General features: G+C 38.5%; 1 protein-coding gene across 1 annotated transcript in view; it reads left to right on the top strand.

The window, feature by feature from the left end:
* Window positions 1–400: 400 nt before the first annotated feature.
* Window positions 401–21,791, top strand: part of CHST15 (carbohydrate sulfotransferase 15) — a 73,024-nt gene continuing 51,633 nt past the window's right edge. Inside the window, exon 1 of the mRNA XM_034436402.3 lies at window positions 401–1,917. The gene's annotated coding sequence lies outside the window, so the exon portion shown is untranslated. The remainder of the gene's footprint in view (window positions 1,918–21,791) is intronic.

Genomic DNA, 21,791 nt, shown 5'->3' with positions numbered 1-21,791 from the left:
ACTACCAGTTCTCCAAACTACTCAAAATTTCCACTACCGGTTGTCCAGAACTGGTCAGAACCTGCTGAAACCCACCTCTGACTTATCAAATATCAGCTAAATCTCTTATAAATTCCTGCCTTTTTTTTCTGGTTGGAAAACTAGAGGGAAAGGCTGGGTTGAAAATGAATTGGGAAGGCAGTTGTACAGAAGTTAGGTAATTATTAAGTGGCATTCTGCAGTATTACTGATGTGATGATCCATTTGTGTGTAATGTGAAGTAGTTACTAATTACTTAATAGTGCGCTAAAGGCAATACTGGAGGGCATTCTTTTTCTTTGACAGACTTTGAAACAATTATTGCTGGAAGCTGCTGCTTAAATTTAAAAGTTTATTGTTCCAGAGATTTTGTATGAGCTGCACATTTTTCAGAAGCTGCAAAAACAAGGAGGAACACAGGCGAGTAATCAGCACAATATGCCTTTGGGATAGGGTTTGCCATGAGTTTAATTAAACTGCTATAATTTATAAGTCCTCCCAGGGCCAAGCTTCAACTGAAGTGCTAGATATTCGGTACAGTACTTGATGCCTGTTCTGCCCAACTGATTGAAAGTTAGCACACTCAGATCTATTGTTGTTTCAATACAGTATCCAGAGAGTATGCACAATTGGGTCACTTTAATTTTAATATTGCAGCATATTAATTAATTTTCTCAAAAGGCTCTATGGAGTTTCTCAGTCATCCCAGCCATGGTTATCCCAAAGGTGCTTTTTCAAGAGGCAACCGGACTTTCTGGTCCTTCTTTGAAGACGCTTCGCTTCTCATCCAAAAAGCTTCCTCGGCTCTTTCTCAAACCGCGTCCTCGTCCTAACGGCACGTCTCCAAAAGCCAACTTTAGAATGCCACAGCCGAAGGGAAATGGACAACATATTTTCTTGCCCTGTTGTGGTCGTCTGACTCGTCCGAGCTTTTCGGAGTTCACGCCCATCTTTTCCGCCTTTCTTCGTCCAAAAGTTGTAGCAACGCAAGGGCAGCAAGAAAAACAACGCCAAACTGCCAAGGGACAGGATTTTTCTTGGCGGGGCTACGGCGAAGCTTCCAACCCTGGATTTAAGCCGTTGTAACGCGTGTTCGGGACACTCCAAGGGAAGTTGAATCCAACTTCTTCGTTTGTTTGTTTTTAGCCCGAGGCCTTGCGGCTGCTCATCATTTCATCCGCATCTAGGGGGGTTTTCTGCGCTGGGTTGCAACGCGCGCCGGAAACGCTACCAGCCCGCAGGTCTGGCTCGGCTCTCGGGTGATGCTCGTCTCGTGCCACCCTGCGAGGGACGGTCTGGCAGCGGAAATCAGGCTTCCTCCTCCTGTTAAGCAGGAAAGCCCCGAAGCAAAGCGAAGAAACGGATCCAGACGCCGCCGCCTTCGCCGCTCTGCCACCCTGAATATCAACCCGGCGGCTTGTGCAAGGGAAGGCGGCAGGTCAGGGGCACCACGCCCCCCTCCCTCCCTCCCGCTCTCCCTTGGCCCGCTCCGCCTTCCTTCGCCCGGTGTGTGGTGCAGCGCACGGCGGAGGCGCAAGCGAGCGCTTAGGAGACGCGGCGCCCACTCGAGCGAGCCCCCTCCGACCGTTCGCCCGGCTCTTCCCCAGCTCTTCCCCAGCTCTTGGGGAGTCTGCCTGAGGTGAGGGGGGGAGGGAGGCAAGGACAAGGGAGGGGCTCCACGAGCCAAGCAGGCGGGAGCCCGGAGTGGTGGGGTGGGGGGAGAGGAGAGGAGAGGAGAGGAAGGAGAAGAGAAGAAGAGCTCCGCTTGAGGTCTGGCGACGAGAGATGCTGGGAGGCTCGCCGGTCCGCCCGAGGGAAGAAGTTGCCTGGAGGAACGGAGAGGAGGCCGCGGCACGCACCCAGCGGTGGATTTTGCCGGACCTGCATCGCCTTAGCAAGGTCAGTGTGCTGAGAGGAGGGCGGAGGGAGGGCTCGCGCCCAGACTCCCCAAGACTCTCTCCGCCTGACTTTGGGGGAAGTTGTGTGGAGCGAGGAGGGGCGCGCGCCTTCAGCTCGCGGCGGGGGGTCCTTCAGACCCGGCCCGTCCCTCTTTGGTCGGCGGAGGAAGGAATAGGGGAAAAAAAAAAACGCTGCCGGAGGGGAAGGTTGCCCAAGCGCCGCTCTGTCTACAGAGCGAAGGGGATGCTGAGGAAAGGGTTTCTTTCCTTCGGGTGACCAGGGCAAAGGAATTTGAGAAACCAGCGGGCAGATGCTTAAAAAGTCCAGCCTTCCTCTCTTCCCTCCCGATGCGGCTTGGCTGGAAAAAGAAGCAGAACTTCGGGCTGAGTCAGTTGCCTGTATTCTGCTGGTTGTCCCATTGATGGGGTTGTCCCTCCCAGTCACTGGGATTAGGCAGCGGCGGTGCCTTGCCGACTATCCAGCCACGGGGATTTTTTTTTAAGACTGTAATTGCTTGCCACACCGTCTATCTACCATGCTGCTGTGCCTGAATTTGTCTCCCGAGGAATTTTTTTTTTTTAAAATGTTAACCGTATTTTAACAGTTTCCACAGGGGGAGCTATGCTAGCATGTTAAATGAAAATCAACAAAAACATCTTGTGGCATCTTTAGGACTCCCAAGCTTGACTTGGTAGAGGCGTCCATGGACATCACTTCTAATCGAAACGTTTCATGATACAGTAACTGTAATAGTCCATGGAATCTTAAGCTGTGAGAAATGTTTTGATCCTTAAGGGGCTGCAAGCATTTGCAGGATTGGGAATATCATACAAGGCACTGAACATGAGCAAGTTTTATTTCCAGAACTCTGCAGTAATGTCCTTGTTATTTCTACCTTTACTTTTCTTTGTTCACTATCATAACTGAAATCACCATGTCATCACTAACTGTTTAGCACCATCATAAGCACATAGTGCCACTGAAATGGTGCATTCATAATATAGATGGGATGTTCCTTCTTGCTGTTGTGAAACTAATTTAATGCTGATCCAAAGACAATGTATTTTAATGTCTAAGTGATTCACGGCATATACATTTGTGCTATGTACATCATTTAGAAACATGGTGCTATGTACATTTAGAAATGAGAGTTATTCTAGATCTTCATAGCTGTAGAATCAATAGGATTTGTGATAAAAAATAATACATTCTGTGGCTTGATAGTAAGAGCTTCCAAGGTACTTATGCAGCTGTAAGATGGGTATGAAGGTGTCAGGTAGGCTTAACTGGAAATGGATGCGGGCATTTTTCATTTTTCATTTGACTATTCAGAAGACCATGGATTGGTTTCTGGGAATATCAGTTAACATTTTTGTGGAAAACGCTATTTCTTAGGCAGTTTTAGATGGTAGATTGATTAAATGGCTTGCCACAACAACAAACTTTTCTGTTTCATTTCTTTTTAAACCATTCTCTAGAGAAGGTAATTTGTAGCATTAGTGTCATATTGGATATTGATTAATTAGTGATGTTCACTGTTCAGTGACAACTCCCTGGATGTTTTAAAAATCTTTTCTCTTGGTGAAATAAAAACCGAAAATGATTTCTGGATAGAAAGGGAGAAATAATATTTTGTATGGTGTGATTTTTAATGTCCTAATAGGGTTTTAAAATTACTTCTTGCACTATTTAATGTGTTAGGTAGTAATAATGAGAAATGTAGATTGTTCTGTCTGTTCCTTAATAGATAAAGGATATCATTAAACATCAAGGAATTCAGTAGAGACATGGTGTTTGCATGTTATAAACAGATAACGACACTTAGCTTATATAAAAAAAGAAACTTCATGTGTCCTTTCAAAACATTGTCAGTGTGAAGTGAGTCCTTGGAGGAATTGTGTAATAACTTGAGATAATGCAATTTTGCTGATTGGCCAGTTGGGAATCACTGATTGATTGATTAATTTAAACAATTGTATCACAATTTTCCAGGGATAAATATTGAAACAAAGTATAATTTAGGCAGGATATCTTTATGTTTAATACTTAGTTAAGTATTAGAAAGATCTATACTTATATCTTTGTGGTTAATAGGTATAAAAGTATGAATATTTGTCAGTAAGTTTCTTTAGATGAATGAAATGAATGAAATATTAATTTTATTTGCTGCAACTGCTTCAAAGTTTAAGTTATTATAAGGCCCAAACTTTAAGCAGGTAAATATTATCTTTCATTTTATTATCATAATGGTTATTTGATTTTCAGAATTTTTTTTTTAAGAATATATGATCACTGATAAACGTGAAAGACCAACATTGATATATTTACTCTGTTCATTACAAATTTCTTTTTACATTTTTAAATACAGAGTATTTTATTATTATGGTATATAAACCATGATTTCAAGACCATCAGATTTGATGCAAGTGAAATGCCATTTTGGATTTGTGAAGAAATAGCATATATCCATTATTTAAATAAAAATGTATCAAAGTAATTATTTTGTTTTGTTCTAATATTGCACACACTGCTTTACTATAATTTTTAATAGATCATATATATGACAAAAGCAGAAATGTTTGTTTATTTATTACTGTAGGATGGAGAAATGTTTTCATGAATGACATTCATTCATGTTTGTACTAATTGCTGATTTTGAAAGGGTACCCCTAAAATCAAAACCCGAAAAAAATCAAAGGCTTCATTATGCAAACTGAATATCATTATTAAAAACCAGCCTTTTCATGGTAGTGAACAATAATTCTGCATGATATCCTTATTGCTTCTGTCTTATCACTATTTGTACATTTAGAAGGCATTGAGTCAGAAGAGTCATTTGATTCATCACAAGCTAAGTGATGTAAATTAATTTACATGCCGAAAAGAACCCTTTCTGTATATAAGGGCTACATATATTATTGACACTAAAGGATTGCAGAAGAATATTCAAGGCAATATATACCCAAAGTATACGTACAGGTTCTCGATTTATGACTACAATTGAAACCCAAATTTCTGTTGTGAAGCAGGACAATCGTTGAATGAGTTTTGCTCCATTTTACGACCTTTCTTGCCATAGTTGTTCAGTGAATCACTGCTGTTGTTAAATTAGTAACATAGTTGTTAAGTGAATCTGGCTTCTCCATTGACTAGTCAGTAGGTCGCATAACCTCAGGACATTTTGTTGTTGTTGTTAGTTGTGAAGTCGTGTCCGACCCATCGTGACCCCATGGACAATGTTCCTCCAGACCTTCCTGTCCTCTACCATCCTCTGGAGTCCATTTAAGCTCACACCTACTGCTTCAGTGACTCCATCCAGCCACCTTGTTCTCTCGTCCCTTTCTTCTTTTGCCTTCAATCTTTCCCATCATTAGGCTCTTCTCCAGTGAGTCCTTCCTTTTCATTAGGTGGCCGAAGTATTTGAGTTTCAGCTTCAGGATCTGGCCTTCTAAAGAGCAGTCAGGGTTGATCTCCTCTAGGACTGACTGGTTTGATCACCTTGCAGTCCAAGGGACTCGCAAATCCAAGGAACCCAGGACACTATACCAAGGACACTATGAGCCAGTTGCAAGTGTTCAAATTTTGATGGGGAAGAGGCAACGGTTCTAAGTTTGAAGAATGATCATAAGTCACTTTTTTCATTGCTGTTTTAACTTCAGACGGTCACCAAACAAACAATTGCAAGTTGAGGACTATGTGTATTTAGCATGAAACTCAAACCTGTTTTGTAATTTTAAATTTAAATCAAGATTCAGAAAACAATGCTAAAATTTTGCATTATGACTTGTTATTGATCATAATATAAAGCTTTAAAATAGGTTCTATACTTTTGTTCAGGTATCATGATTAAATGCTTTAAAACTCAATACAGATATAAGATGAAAGTGATATATATTGATTTTTTAAAATTCAAAAATAGGTATGAAGTGGGGTGATCTGACAACATTATGAATGTCACTTACTTTTGAAATAAATGTGCTAGTAAACATGAAAGAATAATTATTTATTTTTATCCCACCTTTATTATTTTTAGAAATAACTCAAGATAGGGAATATATCTAAAATCCTTTCCTTTTCCTATTTGCCTCACCACAATCACTGTCTGAGGTGGCTTGGGCTGAAAGAGAGTATGATCGGCCCAGAGTCACCCAGCTGGCTTTCATGTTTAACGGTTAGAATTTACGGTTTCTCATTTTTAGCCTGATGCCTTAACCACTAGATCAAACTGACTCTTTTGTTTCAATAAAGGATTATTGACAGCTTTTAGTTCATCTGCTGTGCTGCCAATTGTTTTTTCTCCATGCCTGTTCTGTTTGTCTGACTTTGATATACTAATATATGTGTTTAGTTCTGAGTTTTAAAATACAGATAAATGTAGAAAAAATTTGTGTTGATGGTTACAGGCAGTCCTTGATTTATGGACCACAATTGACCCTGGAATTATGATAATAAATTGTTGACCTGACTGTATTTTATGACCCTTGGTACAACTGTCATTAAGTGAGTCACGATGGTTATTCGGCGAATCACATGGTTAAGTGAATATAAGCATATCTAATCGGTGTTTTTTGCCGTAATGACAAAATAGTTGCAAATCACAATCACATGACTGTGGGATGCTAGAATTGGTTATAAATGCAAGCCGGTTGCCAACAGCCTGAAATGTGATCACATGGCCCGGAATGTGTGTGTATGGCAATCATAACTTCGAGGATTGGTTGTAAGTAGTTTTGAAGTCCATTGTAACTTCAAATGCTCATTCAAATGGACTTGTCATTAAGCAAAGATTCCCTGTATTGTTGAAGAAAAATGAGGGTAGTTTTGTCCTTGTGTTACAGATTATCTATTAGATTCTCTATTATTTAGAGAATCTTAACTTCATCAGATAATATGCTGAGGGAGCAGTTGGCACAGTTAATCAAATTGTAAGAGACTGAAACAAGAATGAAGATCCTGAAGCAAAATATAAGGGTCGATTTTCAAGTTGACAGTTCAATTACATCCAAATGCTGCTGCATTCAAGTGGCAAGAGAGCTAACGCAATCACCACTAAATAAGATCCTGATATGCATATCTTGATAGGAGCCAGCATTTGGTAGGGCCACCCTAAAGAAGCATTTATCCAGTTTCTCAAAAAATTGGCTCTTTCATGGCAAGAGATTATACTGTGGAAACTTCTCCCATAGTTTTAAGTGGGCTTATTGTTGCAAGAAAAAATGGTGCTGTACAAGGTGCTATAGGGGTATAGTAAGCTGCTTCCATATTGTTGCCAAGAGACTGCAGCTGAGTATGATGCAAGAGAAATTACTTTGTAGCTGAATCAGATGAGGAGTAGAGCTAGATAGTGTGATGGAAAGTGTACCTGGAGAAGCAGTGAGGCCACGTTTTGGCAAGACAACTTTCTCAGAGACCAGATTAAGAGACAGTGCAGTTCTGAGCTGGAGGGTGGAAGGAGGAAGAAGTTCAGGGTAGTCAGACCCTAGGATCTCACAGGATATATCTAGTAGGTTAGAAGGTTATAGATTTAGTTTGGCAAGATTCTGTCTATTAGATATAAGTATATAAAGGACTGAAATTTTCTGTGTCGTTTCTTGGGTTTGGGTTTGACAGATAGTCTTAGAAAGTCACTATCTGAGGTTCAATCTCCCTTTTAAAAAGGAAAACATATTGGTCCAATTTAGAAGATTAAAGTTTATAGAAGTAATATATGATTTTCAAGTAATTTATGTATGAAAAATGCTAAATTATTGATAAATACTATATTTTAACGCAGCTCTGAAATGTCTTGCTGGGTTAAAACTTACTTATGTCAGGGATGTCATTAGCTATTAAAGCTTTAACAATCCATCTTTAGACAGCAGTTGTGAAATAGCAGCAGTGTTAGCTTTTTGAGGTCCAGTAAAAATAATTTGTTAATATCACATACAGTATTAACTAGATTGCAAAATGCTAAGAGTTTTAGAGAAACAATAATACTGTATTTTTCGAAGTATAAGACGTTCCGGACAATAAGACACACCTACCTTTTTTGGGGAGGAAAACAAAAAAAACCCTGCCTCTGCCTCCCAGCAATTTTCCTCCTTGCAGCAAATAGCCTGATTAGCATAAGAAAAAAAAATCTGCCTCTTGCAATTTGCCTCCTTGCAGCAAATAGTAGAGGCCCACGTAGCAATAGGCAATGGCAATCCCTGCAGCCTGAAACAGCTGAGGCTTGAGAGGTCGATCCAACCGACAATCAACTGCTTGTACTAATCAGGCTGTGCTGAAGCTGAATCAGGCTGTGCTGAAGTTTACTGTTTGCTGTAAGGAGGTAAATTGCTGGGAGGCAGAGGCCAAAGGGTAGGGGTCGGTGGGTGGGCGGGGCTACATTCGGTTTTTAAGAGACACCCAAATTTTCACCCTCTTTTAGGGGGGAAAAAGTGCATCTTCTGAAAAATACGGTAATTGTTCTGTCTTCACTGATGTTGTAAGATATTATTTATTTATTTTATTTTATAAAATTTGTATGTTATGTATTATGTATTATATTTGACCTGCTGATAGAGACTGTGTCCATCTTCTGCAATTTCAAGGCAATGTCATTAAGGCTATTCAAGTTGTGGTCTGCCAGCTGCCAGTGGAACTGGCAGCAGACTCGGGCAGTGAGGAGGTTGGGCAGGAATTTGGGTCAGTTCTGGAGTCTGAGGATGCTCTGCGTTGGATGCAGGGATAGAGCCAGGGCTGTCCAACATTTTCCAGCTACTGGAGAACAGCTGCCTTTGGAGGCTAATATGAGTGAGGAGGAAGAACAGATGGACCCTGTTCCAGATGTATGTATGCATAGAGCAGTTAGGAAAGGTGAACAACGGAGGACAATGAGTTGACTCGGGAAGCAAAACACACATGGACGTGAATGGTCCCTCCCTGGCTGGGGAATAAATAGAAGGAAAAGGGAGTGGTTGTCGTAGGAGACAACAGTTCGTATTTCTGAAAATTATGCTCATTGTGTTTCGTGCCACAAAGACTGCTTGCCAGAACTTAATTTGCAGCCTTTCAGCTGGAAGCTCACGGCCTTGTAATTATCGCAAGGAACTGATAAGATCTGTTATTGCAGTTAACTCCTTGAAGGGCTATTGCCTGTTCGGTGGGTGAATTCAATTAATTCACAAGAGGTAAATAAAGAGGTGTTTTTCGTGACAAGAAGTCTGTTTCTTGCTTCTGCTGGGTCAGGCTGGGTCAGAACAATTCATGGTTTTCTCTTACATGTACACCCACACTTTCTGTCCAACCATCAGCTACCTAATCCCCACTCTGCCTGCAGTGGCCAGTTAACTTTTTAATTACATTTTGCTAAAGTACAGCATGCCATTTTCACATGCTCTTAAATTATCAGTTTCCTTCTATTTAATCATCTCAGCATTCTTTAACATTATAATTAGACTTCCTTGTCAAACATTGGATTCAAATTGAGCATGCATCCAAAACTATCTTGGGGCCACATATGGTCCCATTTCCTAAAGTTTTATATTCCTTGTCTAGCTATTCTTCTAGTGTATCTGCTTGTTGTTCAACTTTAAGTCAACACCCAGTTGATTTAATAGACTATTGCTGTATTATAACTCTTTTTAAACTCTCGGTTAACAGTTGATTAAACTTTTTAAAAAATACTTAATATCTTTGCTTTGAAATAATTGTAGGACTAGCTTTTCTAAGTAGAACCAAATTGTTGAAAATATTCATCCTAGACAAGAATGTCTATGAAGAGTTAGCATAGAGATTGGGGAAACTTCCCCATTTTATGGACTATTCTCACCCCAGAGGTCAGATTGGTAAATTGACTTACATCTTTTTTGAAAGGCAGTAAAGTTTATTTTTACTGTGTTTATTTTGTTTTTGTAGTACTGTTTTGTATTTATGTGATTGTCAAGGATATTTAGATTCTACTGGAATATAAATATAATGAAATAAATAAAAGTTCTTTAGAAAAGAAGGCTAGGTCTTTAGGAGAAATATCTACCCTGCTCAGTTCAATAATTTAATATCTGTTACTTATCAAGGCTATATTTTTGTGATAAGAGATTACTACTTTATCAACAATTTATTTTTTGTAACTCTGTTGACTAGTTCAGGAAATAAAATTGACAATTGAACAAATTGCTTATCTATAAATGTAATACCAATCTTTAAAAAGTTGTCTTATCTTTTTTTTTACTTCATAATTTGTACTTTTAAAAGTGGGTAGTTAATAAATCTTTTCTGTACCAACCTTTGTGAAAGCCTTAGATCCAGCCCCAATCTATGTAGTCGAATATGATTTTAATGTTCATAAAATAGTACAGTATCTTAATATTTAAATTAAATGCCATCTCCAAAACTTAACATCAGTAGTTTTGTTTCTTTTGAGCAACCATTTTGCTTTGTTAATCATCTTGCCATAATGGGAAATTTAAAAGCCTGAAAAGTATTACTCGACCTTATGTGACTTAATAAATATATCATGTTAATATGGATTTTAGAATTAACCACTTGCTATTTACAATTTCGTTTTGCTTCTAGTTGATGTTCAGTTTCTACTACTACTTATATGCCTTTACTGAAGTAATTTAAGGAAAAATATCCCCATAAAAATTTTCTATGAAATTCACTGGAGGCTCTTGTTTCTGTGGCTGCTGATATCATGCATGGGCTTTTTTTAGCTGACCTCAGTTCCTAAACAATAAGAACAACTTCTGACTATGTTCTAACAAGCTTCAGCTCAGTTATAGAAGATGAAACTGGAGATGCGATCTTAAGCAATTTCATGCATGTTTCATTGCCTTAATTCTGCTTCTTTTAAATGCTACGCACCTTGCAAAACACAGGAAAACTATAAATTGTTTGTGACGCCTTCTCTCTTATCACAGCCAAATTGAGATAACAGTAACTCCTAACTTCTCTTTCCCTCCCCTCACTCTTGTAATTTCCTCCTTTCTGCAGCCCTTAACCTTTCCATACATTTATTATTCTTTCTGCAAAGTTAATATCCGGTCAGATGATCAGAGTTTCTCATCGAAATCTCTTGCTTTCCAAGCATGATTACTTCTTTGAAAGACAACTAGATTGTGTTAAAAAATGAAAACAAACACTCTGGCTTCATACAGTACTCCGGAACAGTCATGTTCTTCTGTATTCAGTGTATTTTGGCATGAAATGGGGAAATCAGTTTGAAAACCGTATGAAGAATGCATTATCTGGTAACCTTCCATTTGTCTTTTAATCCCTGGGGATTATGATTTACATTTAAGAAACACTTAGACTAGCTAACAAGATAAATCACTTTTACCAGCTTGATTCCTTCCAGATATGTTGGGATAATTACGACCACAATTTGTAGTTAACTATTTTAATCTCAGCACACCTGAAGAACAGCAGGCTTGGAAGATATATTTTATTTATTTATTTATTTATTTATTTATTTATTAATTAATTAATTAATTAATTAATTAAATTTTTATACCGCCCTTCTCCCGAGAGACTCAGGGTGGTGCACAGCCACAGTAAAACAACAAATCTCCATAAAATTTAAAAACAGTTTAAAACATATTAAACAATTTGGCCCTTATATTAAAAACTAAAAAAAACCCTAAAAACTAAAACACCCCTTAAAATTCGTTATTTTAAGCCAGCCCAGCCTGTTGAAACAGTAAAGTCTTAAGGACACGGCGAAGGTATGTAGGTCGGGGATCCTACGTATCTCTGGGGGCAGTTCATTCCAGAGGGCAGGTGCCCCCACAGAGAAGGCTCTCCCCCTGGGGGCCGCCAGTCGACATAGTTTGGCTGACGGCACCCTGAGGAGTCCCTCTCTGTGGGAGCGTATTGGCCGGTGGGAGGCTATCGGTGGCAGAAGGCGATCACGTAAGTACCCAGGTCCTAAGCCATGGAGCGCTTTAAAGATGGTAACCATCACCTTGAATCTCACCCGGAAGACCACTGGGGGCCAGTGCAGCTCGCGCAGGAGAGATGTTACATGGGTGCGCCGTGTCGCTCCCATAATCACCCGCGCGGCCGCATTCTGGATCAATTGGAGCCTCCGAGCTCTTCAAGGGGAGCCCCATGTAGAGAGCATTACAAATATTATTTGTTTGTTTGTAACCTTCCTTTATTACTTTTACAAATAACTCAAAGTAGTGAACATATTCAACATACTTTCTTCTTCGTATTTTTTCCACAACAACAACCCTGGGAGGTGGGTTGGCTTGAGACAGAGTGATTGGTTCAAAGTCATCTAGCTGACTTTAATGACTAAGATGGGACAAACTCATGATCTCCTGCTTTCTAGCCTGGTACCTTAACACTAGACCAAACTGACTCTCTATACTAATATGCAAAGATTTTTTTGCAAAAATCTTTTTTGCAAAAGGAAACCAAAGTCTAATCTGATTCGTCATCTGGTTTGAGGACTGTTGAAAAACTGCATGAAAAAGAAATATATATAAAAATAACTAAGTAGTTTTTAAAATTTGTTTTAAAATGTTTTTTTAATCCTAACTATATGTGCTATATAGAATTGTGTGCTCTATAAAACTATAGTGTTTTTACTACTCTAGAGTTATACTGTCATGTTAACTAACACCGGCCGATAGATTTTATTACTAGAAAATGAAGGACATGGATCCTTGATAAATCATGAGAAAAGAAGACCAATATTTACTTTTTTTGGTCTTCTGGTCTCTGAAGCCAGGAAACTGGGATAAGGGATGAGTATTGGCACTATATGTGTCAGACTTTCGAGAGCCTACTTGATGCATGCATGTGGGACAACTGGGCCTGGGGAGTGACCAGCCCTTTTATACTAATTGTGTCTCTAAGCAACTTGAATCATCCAGTTCCCTAGCACCCTTTGTGCATAGAAAGAATTTACCAACAGACTTGATTAGTATGTCATGTTATTGAGAAATGCAGACAAGATACAGTACTTGTATCAACATTACTCAAGTCTCTTACCCAATGACTGAGAGTACTTCATTCAACAAAACTGGTGCTAAAGGTTGTATTATTTTATTGTAATTGGCTAATGTAAAAATAAATATAAAACTCAGGCATTGACAAGAAGCACAATTCAATCCCAGTAGGTTTTGGTTCAAGATTGATAATTTAATTAAGTATACATCTGAAAATTTCTATGAGGTTCTTTAATTCTGGAAATATTATTTAAAAGAAGCAGTTGTCAGTTATAGTTGTAGGCTTTGGTTTCCTAGATTTTGAATGTGTGCTGTTATGCTTAATGTTCTGACAAGTACTAAATTTTGGATGGCTTAGGTAGTAAAAATTATCTTTACTTAATCCTTTATTGATATTAATAAGCATTAATTAATTGGCCTGTTTTGGAAGCAAAATATAATAGATATTATTTCCTGTCATAAATAATGCTTTAATTAAACCTGTTTTTGTGTTATAACTTGTAATATATGTATATGCACATGTAAGTATTCATTCATTCATTCATTCATTCATTCATTCATTCATTCTATTGAATTATATAATACATAGAAATGACATCCATATTAAAAAATAATTTTCTGTGTCTTATTGCTAAAGGACTACTCCTTCAACATTGGAAGGATACCTTCCGGATACCATTTACTCAGTGGTTTGAAGATCTAATGTTACTTGCAACATATGAACAAATTGTTTATGAATGTAGTTTATTTATTTATTTATTTTATTTATTTATTAGTTTGATTTATATGCTGCCCTTCTCCGGAGACTCAGGGCGGCTTACAATGAATTGAATTGAATTGAATTGAATTTATTAAATTTTTATACCGCCCTTCTCCCAGAGGGACTCAGGCAGTGAACAGCCAGGATTAAAATACATACAATATGAAAATTAAAATAATTTAAAACATAATTAAATCTATTTGGCTTCCCCAATTTAAAACCCCTTACCCATAAAACAATTCAAATTTTAAGCCAGCCCGGCTTGCTGAAAGAAGAAGGTCTTCAGAGCCCGGCGGAAAGTACAGAGGTCCGGGATCAATCGTATCCCTGGGGGTAGCTCGTTCCAGAGCGCGGGTGCCCTCATAGAGAAGGCTCTCCCCCTGGGGGTCGCCAGTCGACATTGCTTGACCGACGGCACTCTGAGGAGACCCTCTCTGTGGGAGCGTATTGGTCGGTGGAAGGTTGTCGGTGGTATGCATTAAGCAATAGCCTTCATACTTTTGTATACTTTTGTACACCCCCCTAAGCGGTGTTCTATTTTATACAAAATCAGTTTATTGCCCCCACAAACTGGGTCCTCATTTTACCTACCTCAAAAGGATGGAAGGCTGAGTCAACCTTGAGCCTGGTGAGAATTGAACTTGCAGTAATTGCAGGCAGCTGGCAACAAGGTACTACTTTAACAGCAACAGTTTAGTCTGCTGCGCCACCAGGCTCCTTAGTTTACCATGAAATTTGACTTTATTTGACTTATTACCCTGCCTATTTTTCCAATAACAACCTTGTCAGGTGGGTTGAGATGAGGGAAACTTAATTTTTTTTAATTTTTTAAAATTTGATTTATATGCTGCCCTTCTCCGGAGACTCAGAGCGGCTTACAATGCGTTAAGCAATAGCCTTCATACTTTTGTATATTTATACAAAGTCAGCTTATTGCCCCCACAAACTGGGTCCTCATTTTACCTACCTGTTCTGTCCCCGTCTCACACGCACACACACAAACAGACAGCAGGGGGTTAAATAAACTGTCAGACAACAAATTCTTTCGATAAGAGGATTGGCAGCAACCCAGTAGCTGCTTGCCAAGACTTTACTCATAAACAAGATACACACAGTTCAAGACCAGTCCGTAATTAAATCCAAGGCAGATAATGTTGTTTCCAAAGATGCAATGTGACTTGATAGTAGTTAGTTTTGTCCGTCACAGAGTCTGAATGGCCACCTCACCCCCTTTTATATCCCGTGGGTGTGGTCCAGTGACTCAGCTTAATCTCTGGCACGCCTCTTCTTCTGTTGCGCTCGCTTATCTCTGCGACACTGCCGAGGATCCAGCCAAGACTCATCTCCTCATTACTGTCCACCTGTGGCTGCGTGGACGTGCTTGGTCCCGGGCCTATCTCTTGATCTTCGGCGGACACCGAAGGCATTGCCAGAGAGGGAGGCCTTGCCAACTCCTCTCCTTCACTCTCGGAGTCCTCTCCTGCTGATGACACAGGCTCAGATAACGGAGCCACAACACTACCTTAGAAAGGATGGAAGGCTGAGTCAACCTTGAGCCTGGTGAGATTCGAACTTACAGTAATTGCAGACAGCTGGTGTTAATCGCAATGCTTTTAGTCTGCTAAGCCACCAGAGCTCATGACTTTGGACTTGAGCCCAAAGTCATCCTCCTGCCTTTCATGACTAATGGAAGACAAGAATTCACAGTCTACTGGTTTCTAGCCTGACTTGTTTACTACACCAAACTTGTTTCCTTCTCTTTCATTGAAATGGTTGTCTCTCTCTTTCCTCTATCACACACAGTATAGGTTTATATTATATATATGTGTGTGTGTGAAAATTCATAAACACACATACATATGCACAAAAAACCATAAGAAGCCCATATATCCTTCCTTCCTTCCTTCCTTCCTTCCTTCCCTCCCTCCCTCAGGAAAAAAAAGTTCAACAGGTTAAAAATCAGTGTACCATTATAATACTGTTTAATTGAATGGTAGTATGTAATTGTCTTCAAAAGCTCACTTTTGTAATGGTTACTCGGCAGGAATCCATTAAGTTTCGATTCACAAATAATCAATCTACTCAAAACAAATCTTATTAAATAAATTTAGATGACTGGAATTCAATATATGCTCACCTAAGAGTTTCTTTAAACTGATTATTAATTAGTTTTGCATAACATATCTTAATAGGAATGCAGTAAGCAAATCTTGGTTGAAAATGTGAGACTGACTGAATAAGTCAGCATAATATAAAAGTTAAGATTAATGAAGTCATAGTTATACTAGGCATTGCATTTGTTTTGCAAAACTGTATTTCCTGGTGAAATAGGTGTATAGTAAGAGATCTAAAGTCTAACATAAGGTTCATGGGTTTTAGAGATTTATAGAAAAGGTAAAAAACTCAAGTGCAGTTTGTTAGGCTATTTTATGTACATGTGTCAACTGAAATCTCCAGAGAAAATTTCATTCTTTACTTTGAGTAGCAATAATAAACATTCTGGCATCACCTGCTTCTATATTAATTCTTTGTATCTGTTATAAATCTTCAGAAACAGTGACATTTGTCTTCATAAAGAATCATAATGATAGCATATTTTTTCTGAAACCTTTGTATGAGACTTTGCATGTGTCTAAAAATAATGCACTGAAGTCTTTTGCATTCTAGGCTGCCACTTCCTGTGTCCATCAGTTCAATTACTCCCTGCCCTTCCTAGTTGATGAAAAGAAAGGATGGTTGGGAGCTGGGTCCTAGCAGTATCCTTTGGCAAGGTGATATTACTGCTCTTTCTGAAACAGACATTCACGTGGCCTCTTCTCAGCAAACCCTATCACTTGATTTTCTTTATTGATATGTCTTCAACTTCCTGTTTTTAAATGGTTGAATGCAGCTGTAATGAACGATATGGATTATCTGATCAGGCCCAGGTTTAGCACAGAGACATCACTGAATACATATATAAATCATATTGGATAAAACAAAGTTAGAGATAGTATAATTTTTCTGCTTCTGCTTGATATCTCAACAGCTTTTGAAGATATAGATCATGGCAACTGCTGTGTCATTTCCTAGGATTGGCAGTAAGGGATACTCTACTGGGAACAGTCAGTGTGTGTTTGTGTGTGCACATGTGTGTCTGTATAATGATTCTTATGTTTCTCAGCTGTGGAATTCACAGAGCTTGGAGCTTACCCTATTCCTACTTTTTGTGTATTGCTCTTCTTTTAAATTTTTTTTTGCAATAGTAAACTTCCCAGAGTCACTGGGAATCAGGGATCATATACATTTAATAAAGTATTAGTATCCTTATGAAGTTGTATTAATACTGTTCTTCAAAATAGGTCATCTGTTTTTTGCTATTTGATTTTTCGATGTATACTTTTGTTTTAAAATTTAGTTTGTATAATTTTTAATCCCAGTTATGTATTGGAGAGTTTTACATTGTTCAAAGCCAATTATATACAGTAAAAATAAAGAGTAAAGAAAGACGGCAACTGCAGGCATTCTTAGGTATTCCAGAGTATCTCTTTCTCACTATGAGGTATTGGTACCCCATCCTTAGCTTGGAATTACAATTATATTATTTTCTGACTAAGGGATGGGTGTGAATGATTGAGGCAACTCTTGAAAAATCTGTTACCAGATTGATTACAAGTCAGTTCAAGTCAATTTTGATTAATTTAAAGATGGCTGTAAATATTGTTTCAAATTTCTCCACAAAATTTGTGAATAGAGGGTAAAGAAGAGTAGGGAAGAACAGGCAGAAGTTGTGGGTAGAGATGTTGGGTGAAAATTTCCCCCCAAATTCCTCAGAATAAATTCTTTAACACTCTTTCAAACAAGGGTGGAACCATTTCTGGGGAAAAATGGAGTTGTTTCCCCCTGATGTTGTCTTTTCAGCTTTGGGAAGCTGCTATAACTGCAGAATATGTAGAGGTGATATTACAATGACAGATGGAATTTGTGTAAGCAACTGTTATCTGTGTTTTCAATTAATAAATACAAGAATTACATATTCTACCCATGAGAATTTCTTATCTGTTTTGAAATAATTTTGAAGCAAATTGAATGTAAGGAAAAAAGTAAATTTTCTCTGATTGGCACCAGTTTTAATAAGTGCTTTATATCAGGATAATTGCCTCTGGAGCTTTAGTGTGCCATTAGGAACAACAGGAACAATTTAAATTATTAGATCTTTTTAAATCCCACCTTTATTATTTTTTAGAAATAACTCAAGGAGGCAAATGTACCTAATATCTTTCATCCTCCTCTATTCCTACAATAACTGTATTGTTGGGCTAAGAAAGAGCAGCTAGCCCAAAGTTACCGAGCTAGCTTTCATTCTCTAAAGCAGGACTAGAATTCACAATCTCTTGGTTTCTAGCCAGCAAATAGTATTTATTAAATGTTGAAGGAAAAATAAATTTAGAATCTCTGAAAATGCTAATCTTCAGCAAACTCTTACAGGTAGTCCTCAACTGATGTATACAGGGGATTACATGACTCCAGGACATTGCAACAGTCATAAATGTGAAGCAGTTGTCAAGCATCCAAATGTAAATCACATGACAGATGGGATGCTGCAACGCTCATAAGTATGAAAAATTGTCATAAGTCACTTATTTCAGTGCTGTTCTAACTTCGAACAATTGCTAAAGGAACTATTGTACCTGTACTTCTTGAAATGAAATTCCTTTCTCTTGGGAAGAAGAGAAGAAGAATTGGAATAATTGGCAATGGATTTATACAAATCTTTTAGTCAAATTAGAAGTGTAATTCATAATCTTGAACATTATAGATGCAGCTTACTTGAGGAATTACACATTTTTTCATAGTTTCCCCAATTTACAATCCATTTGATCATTATTCACTTTTACATGTCTTTATATATTTTATCGTTCTATTAATGAATTTTCCAAAGAGATTTTCCAGCTGTTGTTTCCAGTCATCACTGTAGATCTATGTCTATTTATGTAAATTATTTTGGTACGGGGGTTCATGCAAAACAATTTATCTTTGCTTGTAGCTCATCATGTTGGCTTAAGATGTGTTTTTTTTCCAGGTTCTGTTTATATTAACTGCAGGCAACTTGGGCTGGTTGGTATTCTATTTCAAGGTTGCTGGCATGGACATGCAAACTCAGTACACAGAAGCAGAAATATTTACTACACTCTGTGGATATGCGAGCCGTTGCCCCAGTTCAGCTCTGCCGCATATATGTGCACACCTCCCACTGGCTAGCTGGTCATTGGGTCTCTGCCACACATGCGCTGGGGAGGGGGGTGGAGCATCTGCGGGGGGGGCACTCATTCCAGAAAAAGTTAGCCATCACTGGTCTATATAATTAAATGTATAAAAAACTTCAAAAGGAATTTAACAATAACATTCAAGTGAATATAATATTATCCCATTCTTTTGGGTTTTATCTTTTAGCATTGATCCATTCATTATATAAGTTCCAATGACAAAATAAGTTCCCAGATAATATATGTTTAAATTTTACATTCTCTTCTTTGAAGCAATTTTGCTACATTAATTTTATTACTTTTAAGTTATTGGGAAAGGGGACTTAAATTTTAAGATACTCCTTTGTAGTCAGTCAGTTGAATTATATTTCATTCAGTGACTAGCATAAAACAGAAGTCAAACAACAACAAAAAAAGGAAGAGAAAATTGTCAGAAAACACCAGCTCAGATGACAATCTGGATACAAATAAAAAACATAATAAAAGAATAATACCAAATTATTGCTAAGTTAAATGTCATTGAAAAAAATGGACTATGACTCTAACAAAAACCTAAACATTGAAAATACATTATATTAACGACACTAACATTTTGAATTAAAACTGCTGCATATGGGGAGAGAAGCATAAATCCCATTGACGGTACATTATACAACAATCCTTTATTCTATCTCTTTTGGTCAGCATGTAACAATAGTCAAAGGGGTGTAAGCTCCCAGATAATACTGGAAGTGTCCACAGGGATCCAACTGGAAGAATTTGCATGTTGAAAGAATTATGATGCCTGCATGAGGGTTAGATAAATCAAGTTCTAAATTCTCTATAAAGCCCTCAGTATGGTAATATATGGGCAATGGATTGTGGTATCTATGAACATGGACATTGTCTCGTGTTTTCCTTCATCTGCTGTCTAGTATCGTCAACAACACGACATTAATCCAAACTAATGTTAGAAACCTCAGTTTGGAAACAGGGATAGAATTTAAATATCTTTCAGGTCCACTAAATATTTAAAAATATATATGTTTGAACAGATGAAATTGGTATAATTGTATATCCATGTAAAATACATACATAATCTATCCAAAACAATATTAATATATTGATATATTCTATCAATATAGCAATAACACTTAGACTTATATACCGCTTTACAGTGCTTAACAGCCCTCTCTAAGCGGTTTACAGAGTCAGCATATATTGCCCCCAATATATCCTCATTTTACCCACCTCGGAAGGATGGAAGACTGAGTCAACCTTGAGCCTGGTGAGATTTGAACTGCCAAATTGCAGGCAGCCGGCAGGCAGCAGAAGTAGCCTGAAGTTCTGCAGTCTAACCACTGCACCACTGTAGCCCCTATCCCCATGATGGCAAACCTATGGCACGGGTGCCACAGGTGGCACGCAGAGCTGTATCTGTTCCAGATACAGCGAGCGTTGCCCTACTCAGCTCCAGCACGCATATGCATGCTGGCGAGCTAGTTTTCGGGCTTTCCGGGCCCACCTGAAGTTGGGAAATGGGCTGTTTCTGGCCTCCAGAGGGTCTCCCGGGTGGGGGAGGGAAGGCCATTTTTGCCCTCCCCAGGTTCCAAGAAAGCCTCTGGAGCCTGGAGGGGGGGGGAAACGGACCTACCGGGCCCCACTGTGCCATCACGTGCCAAAAGTGGGGGTAGCGCAGGGGGGTTACACGCGCATGTGTGGGAGGTGAGGCACATTGAATTATGGGTATGGGCACATGCATGCATGACCCCCCTGCATGATCCCCACTTTTGGCACGCGACAGCAAAAAGGTTAGCCATCACTTCTCTATCCAATCCTATCCAAAATATTCTTTTGGACTGCTCATAACCTGGAGATACAACGTCTTCCTAGGATAATCCATAAAAATACAGTGTAGACAAAGCTTCCATCTGGCACTGAATCTGTCTGCCAGTGACAGGATTTAGACTACATAATTTTCAGATAGTTATAGGATTCTAGCTTTGCATCATATAGGATCTTGGAGCAGATTTCTGCACAGAATAGTTTAGTGTAGCTGGGATAAATAAGGTAGCCCTTGATTAATAGAAAGTTCAAATTCCCAAAGTTGGTTTATATAGCATTCTGGGCTATATATTCCAGATGAATATTTCTTCCCTATAATTAATTGCCACTTCTTTATCCATAGCCCCCTCAAAATTTGAGAGGTAGAAGAAAATTGAGGATTGTTCTGATGTGCTACACAAGAATCTGTATCAAACAGTAGTGCTGCATACACAATAAACAATCCTGTCTAACTCACTGAAGCAATTGCATTATTTAAGTGACCTTGTGGGATAAATTGGATCTTTAAGTGGGAGTTTTCATGAAGCTTATATACAACAGTAATAGCCATCTGTCATAGAATTGATAAGTTTATCCTATAGCCTAGCTCTTGATGTTGAACAAAGAAAAAACTAAAATCAATAAAAGCAGCACATACAGTGAATTGTGCTTTGCCATGTACTTAGCCATGTACTTTTCTGCCAGATGCTGTAAGATAAAAGCATGATTAAGGGAAAGTGATCAGTTTCCAGATTGTTTCTCTGTGAGGATTTATTTTGTTTCTAAGCCACTCTAATAATTTTGCATTTAAATGTTTTCCATACAATTTGCTGATAATACATAGTAAAGTAATTGGGTAGTAATTAGCTTGTAAGTTCCTTTTCATTTGTTTTATTGGTGGGAACTATATCTCAGTCCTTGGGACCATTGTAGAGCAATCAGTAAAAAAGAGAACAGAGAGCTAAGACCAGACATTTTTAATGATGTCTGCTGTTAAATGTATTTATTTATATCCCAGCTTTGTTATTATTTTTACAATTAACTCAAGGTAGTGAACATCCAGTATATATCCCTTTTCCTCCTATTTTTCCCACAACAACAACTCTATGAGTTGTATTGGACTGTGAGAGAGTAACTGGCCCAGTA

This window comes from Pantherophis guttatus, chromosome 6, assembly GCF_059756535.1.
Source record: "Pantherophis guttatus breed Tessera chromosome 6, ASM5975653v1, whole genome shotgun sequence".
NCBI classification, from domain to species: Eukaryota; Metazoa; Chordata; class Lepidosauria; order Squamata; family Colubridae; genus Pantherophis; species Pantherophis guttatus.
Note: the sequence above shows the minus strand (reverse complement) of the source record. Positions and strands in the feature narration are given on the sequence as shown.